The following is a 22,451-nucleotide window of genomic DNA, read 5'->3' on the forward strand; positions in this document are numbered from 1 at the left end:
ATTTAGCTATCCCCGATCAAACATCTTGTATTCACCATCATCATAGGAGCCTGCGCACATCTCCCTTCAGATGAACAAGCTGCTTCAACCAATCTGAATATTTGCATCTGAAGTCCATGGGCCATGCTTAGCCCTCATCACAATGTTTCAAAGGCTTTCGGGCTCAAGTAAGTACCTCGCAACATGTTTGGCTATCATGGCCTCTCTCCTAACCAGCAGTGGCTAGATACCTAGCCCACCATCACATAGTGGTTGATAGTTTAGGCCCTGAGCTATCAAATGCACCCCCGCCCACCACCATGCGATCACCATTGGAAGTTCCAGAACATCTACTCCATCTTTATAAGAGAGGTTCCCAGTAGAATGATATTGGACATGAGAATAACTGATATAGAGCTAAGGACAGATCTCTTCAGAGTAAACCCTACACATCATGGATAGGGATTTAGACTGCTAACCCTCCAGCTGTTCCTAAATGCTCAGCTCCATACTAGTACGCTCGGTCTTTTAAAGCCTCTGCCCGATAATGGGCACACCTAGGTATTCCAAGGCCCCTCCTCCATGATCCCAAGGCATTTCCTGATAGTATACTTGACCTGCGGCGTTGTCTTCAGTACGTAGTTCCTGACATACTGTCGCACCATCTCTTCTGGTGCATCATCTTTAATATACAAATGTCGATAATGATCATCCAAGCACTCCATCCTTAATCGTGAATGATCAAAGAACTATGCCTTGGGCTGAATCCTAGTAATCGGTAGCATATAGCCTGCCATTTTGGAATGCTAAGAGTGGGATCAGCTCCTGTAACTGCCTCATCATCAACTGATAGTCTGATGAGGATACTAACATCCTATAACATGATGATCGTCTCACCGAATGGAAGATGAAATGTGTCTCTGGGTGCCATCTCTCAAGCAAGGCAGTAATAAGACCAACATCCATCTGTATCTGCCTAATCTGATATATTCTATAAAATCTCAGATATCGTAAATAATCTATAACTCTATCTGAGATATCCTTCGTCCTTCATATTCAGCATCAGCTCGTCGTAATCGGAGGTTTCTGGGCTCCTGTAATAAGATAGAATAATTAGATAACGTATATGACTTTAACAAGATTCTCTTTATAAAAATATAAATAGTACGAGTAGGAATAGAATGTTATATTGCCATCTAAGATGGTCTGTGAGTGATGGGTCCCTGCAATGTAAGAATACTGCGGTCTCGAGGGTCCGGATGCCATCCCTCGTAAGCCATAACACACTAATGAATTCAAAATAATGATATACATCCCAAGTGTCTTAGAGCATGAGAAATATGATACTAATTTATTACATGAGAAATATAATTCTGTAATCATACATAGAACAATGGATAGAACAATACACAACTTTAGACAGACTACACAACAGTTCAAGTGTCGAAAATACATAAAACAATACACAACTCTGAAAATACATAGAACAATATATCTACTGCCTTTAATTTCTTCCAATACTTGAAGTTGATATGTGTGGAAGTAACCTAGGATAGCGACGACGATCATGATTCTGTCTCGTACAAATGCAACAATGATTCTTGCTTCTTATTTGCCTATCAACCATCTCATTTCGCAGTCTTATTGATTTTGGCATCCTTTTCTGCTTAGGTCTTAAACGATGATGATCAAGAATATATGTGAACATATGCGTGGATCTCCAATAGTCTTCATGTGGTAATGGATAAAACTCACTGCTCCAAGCATTCGTGTATGCCGTAAATTCTTTTTAGCACTATCCCTAATCAAGCTCGGTCCAAAAATTTTTTTTTGGGTTTTGGGTTGGGCTTAGGCCCGATGATTTTAGCAAAAATCAGATCCGAGCCTATTTCCAATAATATAACCAACAACATTAACAGATACATTAATTTAATGAGTATATTATTTGAAAGGAAGAGATGACGGAAAGAGTCTGGGGGGAGAGAGAAGGAAGAGGGGCATGGGGGAGGGGGCGTCGGATGGGAGGGGGAGGGGGCTGATGCATGTCATAGCATCAAAATTAATCCTACTCACTCTATATAGATAGGGTGAGTTGGGATCGTATCCACAGGGATCTTAGGCCAATTGTTTCGAAAATACAAACGAAAAGAATAGTAGATTACAAGAAACTAAGAATGAAATATAGAGATTGCAATAAAAATATTTTTCATTGATCAAATAAAAAGCATACATAATGAAAAAGAAATAAAAGTTTGATATAGACAACTAAACCAAGTTGAACTTCTCGCTGCATTCGATGGTGGATGCGTCTCTTTGAATCCTTTATCTTCCTCCATGCAGACAGCAGCAGAATGACGGGAAGGCTTGGTCTAGGAACTCCAAAAAAAAAGTAGATGGAAGAGGGTATGGGAATATGGAAAGGATAGCAGCACTATGATTAGGATCTCTTCTAGATTTGATGAAAGGGGTGCTAGGGTTAGGATTCCCTAGACTTCTGAGGATGTGGAGAACAGATCTATGGAGGAATATGGTATCATGCTAGGGTTAGTAATTCCTCTAGACCTATAGAGAAGAGAGAAAGAGAGATGGAGGCAGCAGCTTGGAGAGAAACTTAGGCATTGGCTTGATGGAAAAAGAGAAAGGGAAGAGCTTTGATGGATGAGAGGAGGAAGAGAGAGGAGAGAAGATGAAGAACCCCACAAGGGGGTTGATGGATTAAGAAAGGAGGGCTGGGGTGTATTTATAGAGATGAGGCTAGGTTTCATGAAAAGAGAGGTGGGAGCGTGAATAAGAATCCTTGGATCTTCATATTGCTTCTCCTCCGTTGATCAATAAGTTGTATTCACACTTGGATCTTCATGAAGAGTGATCTTTTAATCTGAGTCCTTGAAATTTAAGTCGTGTTCAACTTGGTTTATTTATCTTCTAATCTGGACCTTGATTGGAGAATTTGCTTCTTGATCCTTGATCTTTAAGTCATATTCAACTGAAATAGGAGCTGGTTGCCTGGTTCACTCAAATCTGATTTGATTTGAGTCTAATTTGAATCGTATGAATCCAAACTCTCAATTACCTGCAAAATAGACTAGAGAGCATCAAATTCTTAATAAATAAAGTATAATTAAATAAAATTATGTGCTCTAGTGACTTAATTCAAATGTTCGTCACACCCCCCAACTTGAAATTTACTCATCCTCGAGTAAAATAGATACATTAGCATTGTGCACCAAATTATCTTTGAATCAAAAGTTATCCTAGGCATTTCTAACGGTAGCTAATATCCGGCTAGACCATGAAAGAGGTACTTCATTGAATTATTAATTCGACTCAATTAGTGGTGAGTATTAGCCATAAAAATTTTTAGAGATCTTCTTTCACCAATTTTCACTCTAATTTTAAGTCCTTTAACTTACTGTGGGTTTGGTGTAGTATCTTTTTACAGTTTATTCCCCTTATTCTTTCTCTTCTTTTTTTTTTTTTTTTTTGGAAGAATATTTTTATGTACAGTCAGTGCAATGTCCTAACCCCTTAAGCTTTCTAATGACTCTTGTAGCGAGCTTTAGGCCAACGACTCTCAAACCAGTTGGTTTTAGGGTATTAGTGTAAAATAGTCCTCAGGCTTAGTGACTCGAGTCAAAAAAGCTACGAGTTAAGACTGACTCTACCAAAGATTTCTTCACATTCACATCTTTTGACATGAACAACAACGCTTACTTAAGTGAAGAGGTCCGGTTACTTAGTGAGAAATGCTAAAAATCTATTTTATTAAGGTGGACTTTTTGCATACTTTGATATTTACATTCATACCCCCATGAATCAGATTCTTTATCGAGATAGGCAAGAAGAGGATTTTAGAATTACTCTAAAATTCATTTTGGTCTAAATCCTACCATTTATTAGGTGTTCTTAATAATTTTCTCCTCGATATCTCTAAAATTATCTAGACCATCAATCACTCATTGATTAGGATGCTTGATTAATTCCAAATTAAGATAAAATTCAGGTACACAAAGCTAATTATTTCTGACCATACTCGAGGACTTAATTAAATTAGTTATTCTCCTTCCCAACTTAATTTGCATTATCCCCAATAGAAGAAGAGAATTATAACATAACAGAAAAGGATACCATCTGAGTTTAATGTGTGCATTCATTGTTGAGAGATCCTTCATTGTTGGGTGTGGTGTGTTCTTGATTTCAGCTGGTGTGAACGTGGCTCTCCCCCCAACTTGGCTAGTAGCATCACTCGTCCATTCTATTATAGAGATTCAACTTGGTTACTTATCTTTCTAGAGATTCCTACAAAATGAAAAGAAATTAAAAATATTGCATAAGTTGGGTTGCCTCCCAATAAGTGCTAAGTTTAACGTCTTCAGCCGAACGCTATGAGGGAGTCTCACCTATAACCAACTTAGGTATGTCCCTCAAAATTTCAAAAGGATAAGACCAATCAGGAGGCCTTATCATCATAGCCGAAAAATATTAGTGGAATGCTCTATAATGATTAGCCAGACCAATAGAATGTATTGAGCAAGCGCACAATATCAGGGACTAACAATATTCTCATAATTTTTTTGATGATCAAAAAGGGATTGTGTTTGTTGAACCGAGATTAAGATTGATAGTTTAAGAGATTCTTCAATTATAACCTGATCTACTCTAATCCCTGTCTCGGATATGGCATGCTTCGGCATCATCTCTTCTCAATATATAGCATGGTATTTTTTTCAAATTAACACAAATCTATCTCCATACATCGTTTTAACACCATAGAAAGATTTTGAAGACAGTCCTCGAAACTAGTGTCAAAAATAGAGAAATCAATCATAAAAATCTCAATATCATTGTCCCTCATTTCAGAAATATCCCATCTAATAGCTTCTTTATGTGCTTTTAGAATACCTACAAGTTGGGTTTCCTGATTAGGGATCACTAGAAGGGTGTCAGTGGGTGCTTCAGGAAGTGGCTTCAGTTCTAGAGCAGATGGTGATTCTAACAAGAGAGCTATTGGGAGGTAGGTGATGGCTTATATTTTTCGATCCAAATAGGGTGGTTTTAGGGTAGGACGCATTGACTAGATCATTTGTTTTTGTGATATACCCATCGATATCAAAATCATCCACCTCGAAGTGAGCTAAACAGGAATCTAAAGAATCTTCGAGGAGAATTATGGATGTAACTTCCTCTATTATGTTATTCATTTATGGTCCTTGAGAAGTCGAATTAATTCTATTTCATCAATTTGTCCTCCTTTCCTATTATAAGGAATGGATGATTCTAGGACACTTGGGAATGGGACCATAGGTAGGTAAGGTGATGATATAATTGGTTCATCCCAAATTTTGAATTTCTCTTTAGATATTTCTACCTCAGTCGAATTATCTGTGCTGGTCGTTTTGGTTGTGCAGGATTGTTTTATGATCAGTTCATTCTCGAGAGTCATAATCGATTGTTCAGAAAAAATTACAGAGACATTAAAATTTTTAGTCAGGTATTGTCCCTCTAAGTTACTCTCAGGCTGACTAAGCAGCTCTCCTTCCTCCTCCTATTGATTGCAATTACTGGTTGATCGACTTGAATTTCTATTTCGATTAAGGATTGCATAGAGGAGTGAAGGAGCTGATTGGTGCTTTCAATCCTATTTAGTGCTTGCAAAATCTTCTCTTCAAATGATGGGCTATAGATAGTCGGAGAAGATTGATATTGCGAATAGGGCATGTCATAATAGGGTGCTTCTACAAATGTAGATCGTTGTGTTGCTGGGGTAACCACTGGTTGTGGTTTCCACGAAAAATTTGGTTGAATCCCCAACCTGGATTGTAGTTGTTAAAGAATGGGTTATTTTCTGGTTCGTAGGCTATTTGGGTTTGATCTTGATGAACTTGCTCATACCTAAACTCAGAAAATTGATGCAGGGTTAGGCATTCAACTTGTTGTGCAGGAAGAAAAGATGTAGAGAGACTGTCTGATAGCCGGTAGGCGATCTAATTTATGAGACAGCTCATCCTCTCTACTGTAGAAATCCATATTCCTAGCACAGATCTAATTTATCGGATTGTTTTGATTATTTTAATATATAATCAAGAGGTCTAGATCAGAACAATCTCCTTCTGATTTTTTTTTTCTTTTAAGAAAGAGGGAGAGAAGAAGAAGAGAAGATGAAGAAAGAGAGAAGTTCTAAAGATGAGAATCCTAAGAGAGTCCTAGAGCTAGAGACGATAGATGAGAAGATTGTTTTAATTATTTTTTTTGATTTTTCAAACAAGTGATGCAATCAAGTCAACTCTATCCTAAGGTTATCCTAGATCTAGACAGCTCCTAACTGTCAAGGTCATCTTCGAGCACTCCAGTAAAAGATTAGCCATTCAACTGGCCAGATAAGTGTAAGATTGATAGGGTACCTCCGTTGCTTTTCTTAGACACCAAGTTGGTCAGGTTAGCAAACGGAACCAATTAATGAACTACCTTTCTTCGGGACGTAATTCTTGAATCACTTTTCTAGACATCAATTTAACTGACCAATCTTAATCCAGTCCAACTTTTAGGGTTCTTTGTCCTATTGAGCTCAAGAGTCCTTGGGGGCCAATGTTTAATTAATTTTAAGTTAGAGGCTTAGGTCAATACAAATACAGAATGGTGATTTGTGGGTCAACAAAGGGTGATCAAATTTTCACCTTATCTTATTTAATTGGATTAAGTGCCCTTAAAGTGTTTTATGGAAATGTACAATGCAATAAGAAAAGATGTCTAAACATATTAAGTAACTTTTAAGATTTAATTAGTTTATTTATATTAGTTAAGTATTATGTGGTGTCTTTGTATTCTTTTTATATTATGTTATCTTTAAGCAAGAAGAAATAAGAGGTAAGTTTTAAATTAGGTTAATTAGGTATGAGAAGATTAGCAAATCTAACTAAATGAAAAATAAATAATGCTAAGATTAAAAGGCAAGTAGGTAACCTACAAATAAAGCAACAAATCAAATCTACTTTTAGGGTAATAAATTATTCTAAGCTATGAAAAATAGTAAATCACTAGAAATAATGAGCAGTAATAAATAAGATAACTACTTAACTATGCAAATAAGATAATTTCACAGTTAAGAATAAAAGGTAACTACGTAATCAAAATAAAAGGCAAAAAATCTAATCTACTTAAAAAATAAAAAATCATTAATTATATAAAGCAGTAAATTATTCTAAGCTATAAAATACAGTAAATCACTAGGCTATAGAAAGCAAAAAATTTTTCTATGCATGTAAATAAAGTAATCTAGCTAGAAAGCAGTAAATCTACTATATATGAAAAGCAATATAAGACAGAAATTTTAAGAAAAGTAAATAGAAGGTAATTAAGCAATTAAAATAAATTAATTAACAATAAAAAGTAAATTATCAATCAGCAAAATAAAGTATGAAAAATAAGAGTGCAAAAGAAGGAAATAATCAATTAGAAAAATAAAGTAGTAAATATTTTTTTTTGATTTTTTTCAAAACAATCGTGCCAAGATTTCGACAACGGCGTCAAAATTTGATGCATGTCGCAGCACACCAAAATTAACCCTACTCACTACTATGAGATAGGGTGAGTCAGGATCGTATCTACAGGGATCTTAGGCCGATTATTTCGAAAATACAAACGAAAAGAATAGTAGATTGCAAGAAACTAAGAATGAAACATGGAGATTGCAATAAAAATATTTTTCATTGATCAAATAAAGAAGCATACATAATGGAAAAGAAATAAAAGTTCGATATAAGACAACTAAACCAAGTTAAATTTCTTGTTGCGTCCGATGGTGGATGCATCTCCTTGAATCCTTCATCTTCTTTCATGCAGATAGCGGCAGGATGCTGGAAGGCTGGTTTAGGAACTCCAAGGAAGAAAGGTAGATGGAAGAGGGTATGGGAATATAGAAAGGATAGCAGCACTAGAATTAGGACCTCTCCTAAATTTGATGGAAGGGGTGCTAGGATTAGGACCTCCCTAAGATTTTTAGGATGTGGAGAGCAGATATATGGAGGAATATGGTGTCGTGCTAGGGTTGTATCTCTCTTAGACTTGTAGAGAAGAGAGAAAGAGAGATGGGGGCAGCAGTTTGGAGAGAAACTTAGGCATCGACTTGATGGGAAAGGAGAAAGGGAAGAACTTTGATGGATGAGAGGAGGAAGAGAGGGGAGAAGATGAAGAACCCCACAAGGGGCTGATGGATTAAGAAAGGAGGGTTGGGGTGTATTTATAGAGAGGAGGCTAGGGTTTCATGAAAAGAGAGGTGGGATCATGAATGAGAACCCTTGGATCTTCATATTGCTTCTCTTCTGTTGATCAATAAGTCGCATTCACACTTGGATCTTCATGAAGAGTGATCTTTTAATCTGAGCCCTGGAGATTTAAGTCGTGTTCACACTTGGTTCCATTTATCTTCTAATCTGGATCCTTGATTGGAGAGGTTGCTTCTTGATCCTTGATCTTTAAGTCGTATTCACATTGGAATAGGAGCTGGTTGTCTAGTTCACTCAAATCTGATTCGATTTGAGTTCAATTTGAATCGTATGAATCCAAACTCCCAATTATCTACAAAATAGAGTAGAGAGCATCAAATTTTTAATAAATAAAGTACAATTAAATAGAATTATGTGCCTCTAGTGACTTAATTCAAGTGTTCACTAGGGGCATCGGACGGGCGTGGGCGGACAGAGGGAGAGAGAAGGAAGAGAGGGCCGTCGGGGAGGGGGGCCAGGGGAGGAAGAGGGGAAGAGGGGGAGAGAGAAGGAAGAGGGGCATAGGGGAGGGGGCGTCGATCGGGCGGGCAAAGGGAGAGAGAAGGAAGAGAGGGCTGGTGGGGGGGGAGGAAGAGGGGAAGAGGGGGAGGGGGAGAGAGAAGGAAGAGGGGCATGGGAGGGGGGCATCGGGTGGGGGCTGGTCGGGCAGAGGGAGAGAGAAGGAAGAGAGGGCCGGCGGGGGGGAGGAAGAGGGGGAGGGGGAGAGAGAAGGAAGAGGAGCGTGGGGGAGGGGGGCGTCGGATGGGAGGGGGAGGGGGCGTCGGATGGAGGGGGAGAGAAGGAAGAGAGGGTCGGCGGGGGGGGGCTGGGGGAGGAAGAGGGAAGAGGGGGAGAGAGAAGGAAGAGAGGGCCGTGGGGGGGGAGGGCGCGGCAGCTTACCGGAGGGGATCGGCATCGTCGCGAAGGAGGCGGCATGGGAAGGAGCACTATTTTCTTTTATATATATATATAAGGACGTAAAAACGCCATTCTGAATGGCATTTTTATACTAAATTTTTTTTCCGTGGTTCCATTTAGACTGGAAAATTTACTGACTGGACCAAAGAAACACCATTTGGAATGACGTTTTCTCAATAAAAAATGCCATTTGGAATGGCATTTTTCGCTTTTGCATTAGTTTCGTAAATAAGTTGAAATCTGTATCAAATGGGAAAAAAAGTTTAGAAAAAAATTAGTACAGTAAAGGACTCGATTTGAGAAGATTCACTTTCTGGTTTGATGTAGCATAGTAATTGTCCAAAATTCTTCTAAAGACCACCATGTTCCTCGTGGAGGCCTGAGCCAACAGGAGTCAGTCATCTGCAAAAGACAAAACAAGATCAGCCAAGCTCTCGTAGTTGTAGTATAAGCTTCTAAGGCTTGCTACAACTTTTCTCCCCTTTTAAAAACACTTATTACTTTGTTGTTCGTGGCTATCTCGTAATAATTTTTTTAACTAAAACTGCAATGTATTTTACAATATTAGCAATTAGCACTTATTAGTAAAATTATAATTTTGCCATTTTTGATAAACTAATAATGTTGGCTCCCCGAGACATAGTTGCTCTGTACTATATACTAATTGATGTAGATGCATCCTTCAGAGGCCAATCTACAATACTTGTATGGTCTATATTTTCAGGTTAGATTTGAAAACATTAGGATAAGGTGTAAAATCGGTATTGGAGGTCATACTAACTAGTGACCAGCATGGTACGATATGGTTCCGTACCTTGTTCTAAAGCATATTGAAAATAGGGGGAGAGAGGGGGAGGGGGAGGGGAGGGGAGAGAGATAAGGAAAGAGAGGAAGATAGAGAGAGGGAGGAGAGAGGAAGAAAGAGGGAGAAGGAAAGGGAGGAACAGAGGGAGAGAGCAAGAGAGAGAGGGGCCAGGGAAGTTTGATCCATCTTGATAGAGCTTCATGAGCTCCAGATTTGGCGAGGATCGAGGGATAGGGGGAAGATAGAGAGGCTTGAAGCCCGAATGATGGGGATTGAGGAGAGGAGAGAGAGATGGAGAGAGACTCACCTGGGATGGGCTTCGACGATTAGGCATTGAGGATGGAGGGCTTCACTACGTCCAGGATGGAGGGCTTCAAAATCATGCGATTGGCCGAGGGGGAACTAAATGGAGGCTAAAAAAAAAAAAACCAAGCTCTTATATACCAAACTGACTGTCTGAACCATGCCAATATAGTTTGTTACTGTCCGAATCGGCTAGTTCGGCACAATTCAGCAATCCTTGCTCTAAAGGCAAAGAACAAGCCTCAGGCTAAAGGAATCAAGCCAAAAGTTGAAAGAAAAGCATGAAGTAGAAGAAGAATGAAAATTTTAAAATTTTTATAATATTTGCAATAACTTTGTAAATCCAGTGGGATAAAGGTGTCCAGTTTCTCCGTGGAACGGGACATCCTGCTATCCCATTCTGTCCTGAAAGCAATCCTACTCATGCATTTTGATAGATATCCTCCATGTTTCTCCCTTTCTTCTTTCCCTTCTTTCTTCTTTTTCTTATTTTCTTATTTTCTTTCTTCCTTATTTTCTTTCTTTTCCTCTACCTTCCTTTCTTTCCTTTTCTTTTTTGTTCATTTTCTTCTCCTTTCCTTTCCTTTTTTCATTTTTCATTTTTTTCCTTTCATTTTTTTTTCTTTTCTTTATCTTTCCTTCCTTTCCTTCTTTCCTTCTCTCTCTATGTGGATAGGTTTCGGAGTCTCGAGCCCACCCCCAATCCCATTTTCTCATTGGGAATGGGATGCGACAATCGGGACGCCCCTTGTCCCACTGGGATGTAAAACCTTGGTTTGCAATGCTAAATTCAGCGGCAAAACCATCCTTTTATGATTGTAGATTCTCATGATACTCCTAACATAGGACTCCTAGAAGAACAATGACTCTTCCTTATACTTTCCTAGCACAAAAAGAAAAGCCAAAACATTTTCTATAGTTTGTTACTCCCGAATCGGCTAGTTCGGCACAATTCAACAATCCTTGCTTAAAGGCAAAGAACAAGCCTCGGGCTAAAGGAATCAAGCCAAAAGTTGAAAGAAAAGCATGAAGTAGAAGAAGAATGAAAATTTTAAAATTTTTATAATGTTTGCAACAACTTTGTAAATCCTGTGGGATAAAGGTGTCCAGTTTCTCTGTGGAATGGGATGTCCTGCTATCCCGTTCTGTCCTAACAGCAATCCTACTCATGCATTCTGATAGATATCTTTCATGTTTCTTCCCTTCTTCTTTCCTTTCTTTCTTCTTTTTTCTTTTTTTCTTTTTTTCTTTCTTCCTTATTTTCTTTCTTTTCCTCTACCTTCCTTTATTTCCTTTTCTTTTTTGTTCATTTTCTTCTCCTTTCCTTTCTTTTTTTCATTTTTTATTTTCTTTCCTTTCATTTTTTTTCTTTTCTTTATCTTTCCTTCCTTTTCTTCTTTCTCCTCTCCTTTTGTGGATGGGTTTCAGAGTCCCGAGCCCACCCCCAGTCCCATTTTCTCATAGGGAATGGGATGCGACAATCGGGACGCCCCTTGTCCCACTGGGATGTAAAACGTTGGTTTGCAATGCTAAATTCAGTGGCAAAACCATCCTTTTATGATTGTAGATTCCCATGATTCTCCTAAAATAGGACTCGTGGAAGAACAAGGACTCTTTCTTGTACTTTCCTAGCACAAAAGAAAAACCAAAATATTTTCTTTAAAAATTGAGAAATTCGTCACATTGTAAGACACCTCATAAAAGATCATGAAAATCTTCTCAAATCATAATTCTGATGAGTCTAAAACTTTTCTAATCCAACTAGGATCCAAAGTAGGGTGTTTACATGGCAGCCCTTAAAATAGGACTCAAAAACAAATTACAAAATGTAGGCCCAAAAATAGGTATGAGAATCCTAGAAATTAGAAAACTTAAACTTCTTCTAATGAGTTAAACATAAAACTTTTACCAACTAAAATCAAAACATACAAGGATTCAATTTTAGACCTTTTTCACAAATCACCTATTTTTCACCATGAATATCTGATCCTAAACTGGGTGTGGGTGTGCGTGCATGTGCCCCTATATATATATAGATATGCATATAGATATACATATGCATATACATATGCATATATATATACATATGCATATACGTATGCATATATATATATATGTGTGTGTGTGTGCGCGCGCGCGCGTGTGTGTGCGTGTGTGTGTAATTTTGTTCTAGCTATTCTTTTCTACATGTTTAAAATGATTAACATATTGAGAATTCACATATAGTTTGAAGTTAACACACTTTGATCAACCATGGAAGCTTGAGTGCAGTCCTGCAAATACGTAGTTTTCATTTCATTGTAAACAGAAGATTGATAAAATGGAAACATACCTTAGTCCAAAAATATTCAAAAGAAACTATACACCATAGACCAAGGTTTCCCATACTGGTACTGGCGGTCGTTTCGGCCAGCCAGCGGTATGGTATGGTACGGTTCTGTACCGTACTGAATCGAGGCGAACCGACGAAGAAACCCGAAGCCAATCAGGAGAAGAAAAAGAGAGAAAGAGAGAGAAATAGAGAGAGAGAGGGAGGAAGAAAGAAAAAGAGGGAGGGGAAGGAGCTGGCGGGGCCATCGGACGGCCTCCGGCTGGCCATCGTGGCCGCTGGAGGGTGCAGTCCACGCGCATGGCACCGCAGGCGTGAAACAGGGGCGACGCCCCTGTTTTACGAATTTTTTTTTAAATTGGTTTTAAGTGAAGTCGGTCATTTTTTTTTTAAAAAAAATCCTGAAGTCGGTAATTGGATTGCCGACTTCATGAGTTTAAAATAAAAAAAAATAAAAACAGCCATCGTCTGTTTTGAAAAAGAAGAAAAGGCGGAGCCGCGGAGGGACTCCGCCCACTTGATCGCCCTTAGGCCATCGGTATTAGCTCACTGGCCATCGGGGACCTCGCGACGGAGGCGCCATCCGTCCGGTACGTCGCCCCCCTCGTCGAGCTCTCTCTCTTTCTCTAACTCTTTCAAGTGTCCTATCGGGCGATAACGGGGCTCGGAAGCCCTCCGGCGGCCGCAACGGGCCACCGCGGCCTTCGATGGCTCCCGTCTCCCTTCCTTTCCTCCTCTCTCTCTCTTTCCCTTCCGATACCGTTGGTATACCGTTTGAACTGGCTGAATCGTGCCGGTTCTCCATTGATGCGGTACGGTATGGAGTGTACCGGCTGGTTCGGCACGGTACAGAAAATCCTGCCATAGACATTTTTTCTTGCAAAATGCTCCACAAGACTCATATCAACAAAATAATTAGATCAAAATTTAGATGATATTTGGGATCATTTGCCATGCAAGTTTTCAGGTTGACATTGTGCTTGATAAAATGGAAATATACCTTAGTCCAAAAATATTCAAAAGAAACTATACACCACAGACATTTTTTCTTGCAAAATGCTCCACAAGACTTATATCGACAAAATAATTAGATCATAATTTTGATGACATTTGGAATTGGGATCATTTGTCATGCAAGTTTTCAAGTTGATATTGTGTTTGAAGTTGATTTGCTGAAACAGACGGACCAACATTAGATTGCATCTCATCTGATGTTGTTAAGGGTTCAACAGATGGTGCTGAATCCGATGTTGTTAATAACCTTGAGTAATAATGTATGAGTCCAAAGATTGGACTCCATCATTGTTAAGCTTGTTCCTTTTTAACCGTGGATAGAAGAATAAGTGCTCTAACATCTCTTTGGACAAGAGGTAGTAGCATGCCATCACAAAGCCTTTGTTGCAAGCCCAGGCAATTCTGGAGAACTTGCATTATACGTATCCCATGAAGGCATGGACCATTAGGATCCCTCTCATCTCTATCTCTAATGGCTTTTGATCAAGCAAATACCCATGTTGCTTAGCTGCCTTTTAATAATAGAAGAATTCTTAGGATCTCTAACCAATCATTGGAGTGTATGCAGGTAACCTTTCTGAACTTCTGGATCAGCATTCGGCTTGCATCCTTTTTCACCTCATGGCATAGGAAACTCCCATCAACTTTTGCGTAATATTTTGGTATTGGAAAATGTAAAATGCAATAAGGAGGAATATTCAACTTATCCTAGTTATTGACAACCATATCATGAACTACTTGATAAACAATTGGATTGTCTATAAGTGCTTTCTTGATTAATCTCGGCATCATATCTATTCTTTCGTATGCTTCAGTGGTTGTTATCAAAATTAGCAAACTTGATCATAGATGAGCAGGATTTGTGAAATTTAATATGAACCACAATTTGGTCCAAATAATGATGCCCAAATGTGGTTTTCGTGACTTTCAACATATTAAGCTTGGAATAATAACATGGATATCGATGCTTCACATACTTGACAATTTTCTTCTCCTTTTTTAAATATCTCCCATGAAAATGAGAGTGGGACGCTCACATGTTGCTATATCTTTCATCAAGAGACCAAATTATGAGACCAACATCATGACCAATATATGTGAGAGTATGTACTTTCAGTTAAATCACCAATTGCTTTGTAATTAGAGGCATTGTCATTGAACACTTGAACAACTTTATAAGCCCCGATTATACCAAGTTACCAACACTGTTAGAAGAATCTCATCATACTTGTTAAAAGATGAATAATTAGTTTCATCAATAAAGATTGCCTTGCCATTAGTGACAACCATGATGTTTATAAGGCTCTGATTTTTTCAGATTTGTCCACCTAGCTAAGACAATTGAGGCCTTTCAAGTTGACCATTTTCCTTTGATAGGGGCATGCTTCTTTTCCACTTGTCTCCACTTGTCCAACATACTTGTTCTTAGCATAGTCACAACAATCAGCAAATTTTTTAAAATTTGTTTGGTGGATAATTCAGTCATTTGCAAATGAGTCATGATTTTATCATCAAATTAGTGAAGATCATGAATAAATTGCAAAACATAAATTATTCATCGAGACAAAAGGAGCTCATGCACCATGATTATGCGTCCATGCTTGAGCATCAAGGAACTGAGCCGGGCCATGGCATCGATCTGTCCTATCTCAAGAGTAGTGAAATTATTTTTTCCCAAAAAGGAAGCTAAAAAGGGTGTTCCCTGTCTCTCTTCTGTACTCTTTTCCTTCCCCTTTGTCCTATTCTCTCCATTTCTTTTTTTCTCACTTTCCCACATGGAAAGGGCCAGTAGCTCTTGTTCACAGATTATATGATTAAATGATTATCAAAAAGAATCTGCTGTCCTGCTGGATTCTAAACTCCTCATCACATTGATCATTCACACCTATTTTTTTATGACACATATTCATTTTTGAATATTTTTATTTTTAACTATTTTGAACTTCTCAAAGATTTTTTTTTTTCCAAATTTGGAGCTTTTCAATCTTCGCCTATTCTAACTAAGTACTCATAATTTCATCAAAAAGGGGGCATGCTGGTGAATCATTGAGATGGCGGCCCATCCCAAGTGTCGGGATGGGGGCAACCCAATAACATCCCGCCCTAAGGTTCTGGACTGGTACAAGTCTCAAGACTAGGATTAAACCATTGTTGTCAATAATATTAGCTAATTTTTTGCCTTTTGGTTTATACTTTCCATTAAAAGTCCCACAATTTCCCCTGTTCTTTTTCCAAAAATTTTCCCTGACCTCACTGCTCATCAATATCAGATTATTTTCTCTTCTTTTCATCTATTGATAGCTGACTTGTAACTAAAAAAAAAGATTTGTTGAAATAAATTATGGCAACAAATGTTGTTCTGATTGACTATCCAGAAAGGTTCCACTTGAACCAAATCATACCCTAGATCATCAATCCATGTGCAAAATCATTTGTTTATGTTCAAACAAATTTCATGTTCAAACAGAAAGTTTCTGCAAGCTTAGCTTTTTCTTTGAAGCTCCAAACCACAAAAAAGCATTGAAATTCCTTATTCCTATATGTCTTAGCATCGGTTCCGGTGTCAAAGAAGTAAGTTTATGATTATCTGGAATTAGGTATGCTAAAATTTGTTTGGGGCTAGATGTTTTTAATCCTGGAGAGAGAATATGTTTTCCTTACCAATTGTGTTCCTTATTTGCCATGTTGACCTTTATAGCTTTTCCTTATTTATGTTGCTTGATTGTACCACCTATAATTAATATGATTGAATATTGTATCCTACAATTAGGGGCATGTTTATCTACACATTGTGACCAAACAGTAATATCAAAAAAGCTGGTGGTAAGAAGAGAACTACATTGAATCTCTTCTGTCATACACTATTTTTTTGATTCTTTTGTCTTAGCCTTTCTTCTTTGTCTTCTCTCCTCTCATCGCAATATATTCTTCTTTTCTTCTTTCTTTTTTACTCATAATCTCTATGCTGACTCATTTGTACCTGATGGGAGAACAAAAACATGGTACCGTAGCAGGTTCCAATCTAATTAACTGATTACAACCTTTGCATTATGTGAAAGGGCTCTTCTGCTGTTTGTTACAGCATATTAGATTTTCTATGATGCCAATGAAGTTGTGCCAATAGAAGATTAGATCACATTGTGTGAAAGAAGATTCAGATCAAATATGAAGCTGATAATATCTTTTCTGCCTGACTGCAATTATTTTTAATGCATCATCTCTTAGTATTACATTTATTCTTGAGATGGGAGACTTGTTGAAGGTGGTTTCAAGATTGGGAAGTAGTCAAAATGACTTTCCAAATTTGGTGATCACTATAGTAAAGTTGAATGGAAAGAATTATTTGGAATGAGAACAATCAGCTATAATGTTTATTAGTAGCTTGTAAGAAGATGGACTGTTAGATTTCGATAACGCAGCAGAATATGATTTTTAAAAATTTTTACATGCATTCAACTATTGAAAACTAGTTTTAATAATTAAAACATGACTATCGGAACACAAACCCTAGGAACTCCTTGATGATTACAATCAAACAATACCAGCAAGCATATAAACAAGAGATCAGAAGTCATATACCAAATATGAAGACGAGAATCTGGTAATAGAGTGATCTCCATAAGGCTCCAAAGTAGCAGCCCTCCAACGGTGATCCACACGGGACAGATCAGGGTCCTTCCCAATTTGACGTAGTGCTGTAGCCATCTTCACAAGTCCACTGCCGATCGTTCTTCTCAAGAACAAGTTGTACTACTGCTTGTATGCCTTCGAATCCTCCACTAGGACTACTCTAGAGATCATTTCCCAAAAGATTTCACCACACAAAAATCAGATTAGTGTTCAATACTTGAACAATCTGAATTTTAGGACAAGCATCACATGCTTTTCAATTTCCTCTGTCTTCCTTTCTATTTTTCTCTCTCTTTTCTTTGTCTTTTCTCTGAATTTTTTCTATCTTTTTCTCTTCATTTCCACGCCTAACCACTAGGAAAAAATCCATCCATATCATATAGGAGACGCCCCCTTTAAATAAGAAAGAAAGGGCACCTCCAAGGGACGCCAAAAATTGGCGTCCCATTGATTCCATCGGTGATTTAATTTTTATTAAGGGAGTTGTTGGGTTTTTAATCTGCAGAAGGACTCTCCTCTGTGCACACCACCCAAGGCGCCATCTGATGCTGCCAGCCTTTATGAATTAGCATGGAATAATGAAGAGAGAGGAAGGTAATTAAGAGTTTTAAATGAGATGGACTCTTCCAATCTCATCGCACAAAATATGTGGCGTCCCATTTATTTTTGGCGGTGAGTTCCTTCACAGAGAAGGACACTTCTTCTCTTCTGTGCCCACATATTCCCAAGAGCCATCTGATGGCACGTGGAATAATGCAACGTATGGAAAGATAAGAAGGAAATTAAGACGAGTATTTAAGCATTCCTCCATCTTAACGCCTAAAATAAATGTGACATGCCTTTTTCATTTGCGTGGACAAATGGCATGGAGATGGATAAATCCAGATGAAACACTTTCAAGTGGATTGGTTAACCAAACCAGGAAATCAAAGATTGAACCTAATCCTATTAGGTCAAGGCATCAAGCTTGGGTTTATCACAAATACCTTTGTACCAAACCAAATTTAAACTTGGGTTAATTCATGTGCTAGCAATTTAATTAACCCATAGATTTACAATAAATTCAAATAGATTAGATCAAGATCAAATCCCTATTATGTGTGATCCATTGGGTTCCATATCTAGCCAACAGTGGACTCAAACTCATGACCTAAACTAATTAGGTCAGCCCAAAGGCATCAATTAATCAAAACATCTTTCAATTAATTTTTGAATTAAACTTTTTAATTCTTACAAGTTCATAAGTCAAGATTGACATCTAGCAACGTGTCATGACTATCCAGAAGATATGAAATTTGATGAAAATACCAAAATTATTCTTGTGGTAAGTTACCGTACAATTCAATCTTTCGATCACACAATATCCCAGACAGACCATGGCATGGAATCATGTCAAGCCCAAATACCTATCCATATGTATTTTGATCTGTGATGATGACTTGATTGATGAATCAGTAGAAATTTTTTCTATTGTTCATCCCTGCTCTAGCTAGAGATTCTCAGAGTCATCATCCTATGAGATCACATAAGATGTTCTCTCCTCTTACAAGGAGTGACCGATTTCATATTGACCACTCACAATCTCCATGGACATTTCACCAAATCTAGAATATCTCATACATATCTTAAAGTGGCATGCTAGGGAATAAACCAAAGTAAGGATCCATATATATAAGGTACCATGGTGATCTCAGGTCAAAGGATCACTTGCACCACTCTCATTAGAGAACCATCAGTCGACATGCTGTAAAGCTCCATCAGATGTTCTTCTTGTGGATCAGTTCAGTGAACTCATTCTCTAATGAGCACCTACATTCTTGTATTAGTGTCACCACATAAGTGATTGTGAGATCAATCATTCTCTCCATTGAGCATGCATAGGATGTACCAGTCTTACTGGCATCATCGATCTCCGACTTGATGATCCAACGACTGAGAACATTTTAGATTGGGGCTATCAAGATTTTAGGTCTTACTGGCACGATCTCATCATGATCTTAAAATTATTGTCCTAATTTATGAGGTTTATTATAATCATAAAATATGATGCAGCAAATGATAAAACACAATATCTCATATAAATAAAATAATCAATATCATGCAAATGAGCAGGAAGATAACACAAGAAAGTTTCTATCGCATCACACATGCAATTGGCCTGTAGGGTACTATTCTTTCAATCTCCCACTAGCACTATAGCCAATCGCCCCTGTATTGATGCTCGTGCAATCAAGGTGGCGAACACACTGCTGCTGTGTAAAGGCTTAGTGAACTGATCCATTATGCTGTTCTTTATATGGACTCATTTTATGATCAAATCATGAATGAGGTGAAAGTGCCATAGGATGTGCGTAGGTTTCTAGTGAGACCACACCCAACTCAGTGATGAACGCTTTCATTAGGTGACTTTCTTTAGCAATCATTATTCACAGTAATTAACTGAGTCAAACACAGTTTGCTGTTGGGAACTCTTCCAATTCATTGCTCTTTTAGTACTTCTCTAAGTACTTTGAGAATGCTTTTCATAATTTTTAAAAGATCCTATCAGGATCTGTCTAAAATCAATGATTGTGCACAAGCCATAAACCACATCAGGTTTGGTAATTGAATATATGGATAAGTAAACACTTTTACACTCATTTATGTTGAACTCCTTCAACATAAAATCCATATACCTAGACTGGAACAAGCCTAGCATCCACTTAGATCTATCTCTATAGATACCAAGTATATTGGATGCTTCACCTAAGTTTTTTTTAAAAAAATTTTTGTGATAAGTATGTCATCGACCGAGTACAATATCGGGACTACCTTTTCAATATGCTGTATGTCATTCACATATTTAACCAAGAAGTTAGTGGGTCTCCTATCTATCTTCTTGCACACAGTTCATTAATATTTTGATAAAGTCAAATATTTTGACTATCTTATCAAAAATGAATTTGCCATCCCACTAGTGACAAACTCTCTAGATAGTGTACGGCTATAGCAAGCAACATCCGAATGGACATTCCTGTTAGCAAACTATTGGGTCATACTCATAGGTGCTTCAACCAAAGTTTATACTTGAGTTGATGTACAGGGAGTCTATTTCGGATTTCATGGCTTCAAGCCATCTGTCAGAGTCTTTATTTATAACGATTTTCGAATAGGTCAAGAAAATATCATTCTCAATGATATATGGTGTATTGTCATTCTCAACGACAAACCTATATCTGAGTAGTACATTACACACTCTTATTGACCTTCGGAGAGGTGTGTGTCATGGTAGTGTCTCATCAATGGGCACATCTGGTCGAGGATCAACTTATGGACACTCCACAGGTTATGATGGAATAGTTCATAGGTCTTGAACTTCTCAAGTTCAATTATCTCCCACTGTTCTCTTTTTTAGATAAATTTTTTTTTCCAAAAAGTGATATACCTATTGACAAAATACCTTTTGTCCAGTAGAGTGGTACAAGTAGTATCACATACTACTTTTAGGATAACCTATAAATGTATATTAATCTGATTTAGTACATGACTTATGTACATCAACTCTTTTCACATAAGTTGGGCAATCTGCCTCTTTCTTTTTCATATCTCATATAGAGTGCTAGTAACAGATTTTGACGATATCTAATTCAGAACACATGCAGCAATTTCTAGGGCATATCCTCAGAATGAGATAACAAGATATGTGAAGCATATTAAAGAACACACCATATCTCATATGGGGTGTCCATCTCTAGATCGAGATATTATTAGTTTTGAACATCCATATGTACAAGACCTAATACCTTGCTTGTCTTTTTTCATGTCCGGTAAATGGGATCTTGGTCATTTTATCCATGAGATAAGATTTACAAGTTCTATATGATTCAAAATTATACAGAACAAAAAACTCTTCTTTGTATTACTTGTTTATCTTTGACTTACAAAAATGGCTAAGATGGCAATGCCAGAAATATATGACTATCATATGAATTTTTTTTGTTTTCATCAACATGAAGAACAACATCATTGAGTGACAGAAACACATGACCACTATCATAAATCCACATCATAAAATTTACTAGAAGAAGAGCAACTTTTGCCCCATACATTAATTTCAAAACCATGCTACAATAATAAAGGAATTGAAATAATGTTTCTGATAAATTTAGGTATATAATAATAGTCTATTAGTTTCTAAAATTACTAGAAGGTTACATATATAAGTAGGTTCCTTCAGCCTTAGCTAGGATGGACTATCCATCAGAGATAAAAAGGCATGAAGTCACCTCTCTTAAGCTTTATAGGTCCAACAAAGCTTTGCATAAGTGAGATCTATATGAGGTATCTCATACCCAAAATTCTAAAGCTGAAGCACTCAATGATTAGTTTGTATCATATACAAACCATTAGCAGATGCAACTTTTGCATCCTGCTTCTGTTTCACATTTGTAAGACAGCTTTTGCAATTTCTTTCAAATGCTCATCATTGTTGTAATGAAAATTGATACCCTTGGTGAAGATATTCTTCGCCTTTCTTCTCTTAGGAGATGTTAAAGAAGGAATTCGGGAGAGTTAACAGGATCAAATCTTGGATTAATTCACCATCCATAATATTGACTTAATCGCATAATTAAGTTAATTAGGATATACTTGACAGTCATACTGTCACCCCACTATATCGCATATGTGTTTTTTCTTCTTTATAGTATCATTTCTGATCAAATCAGAATCAAAAGAATAGGAGACTATCTCCTAAGTGAGAACTATTCTCGGTTCCTCAACCAGTCTATAAAGTTCGGTCAATTTAAAAGGTATCAAATATATCATATAGTGATAGTGAAGATGCAGATGAATATATAAGAACATAAAAGGACTATCATGATGACATGCACAAATTAGATGAGGTCTTTTATCTAATTGTGTCTCTCATTATTTTAGCGAATTTCTTAGCCCTCAAGTATGAAAAATGAGAAAACCTATCATCAAGTTTTTAGTAGGATTGAGATCTCAATTTCTCATAAAAAATTTGTGGATAGCATAACAAGCTCCTTTGAGATTATGGGTGGGTAACTCTTTACCAATTGCATCTCATGCAACTCTCAATATAACTTTTGCCTCTAAAATACTCTTGTGGATAGCACAACAAACTATAGTATTTTAGTTAAGTCGTATCCTTCAATTTGTATGGTCATATCTGAATAATACTATCCTTGTGGATAGCACAACAAGACAG

At 37.5% G+C, this 22,451-nt stretch overlaps 1 protein-coding gene across 4 annotated transcripts in view; it reads left to right on the top strand.

Moving 5' to 3' along the window:
* Positions 1-22,451, top strand: part of LOC105035394 (protein WHAT'S THIS FACTOR 9, mitochondrial) — a 43,473-nt gene that overhangs the window by 9,928 nt on the left and 11,094 nt on the right. Inside the window, exon 2 of one of the 4 annotated variants that reach the window (XM_073253762.1) lies at positions 1,651-1,716. The exons of the other annotated variants lie outside the window; for them this stretch is intronic. The gene's annotated coding sequence lies outside the window, so the exon portion shown is untranslated. The remainder of the gene's footprint in view (positions 1-1,650; positions 1,717-22,451) is intronic. 4 annotated transcript variants of the gene reach the window in all.

Source organism: Elaeis guineensis, chromosome 3, assembly GCF_000442705.2.
Source record: "Elaeis guineensis isolate ETL-2024a chromosome 3, EG11, whole genome shotgun sequence".
In the NCBI taxonomy this organism is placed as follows: Eukaryota; Viridiplantae; Streptophyta; class Magnoliopsida; order Arecales; family Arecaceae; genus Elaeis; species Elaeis guineensis.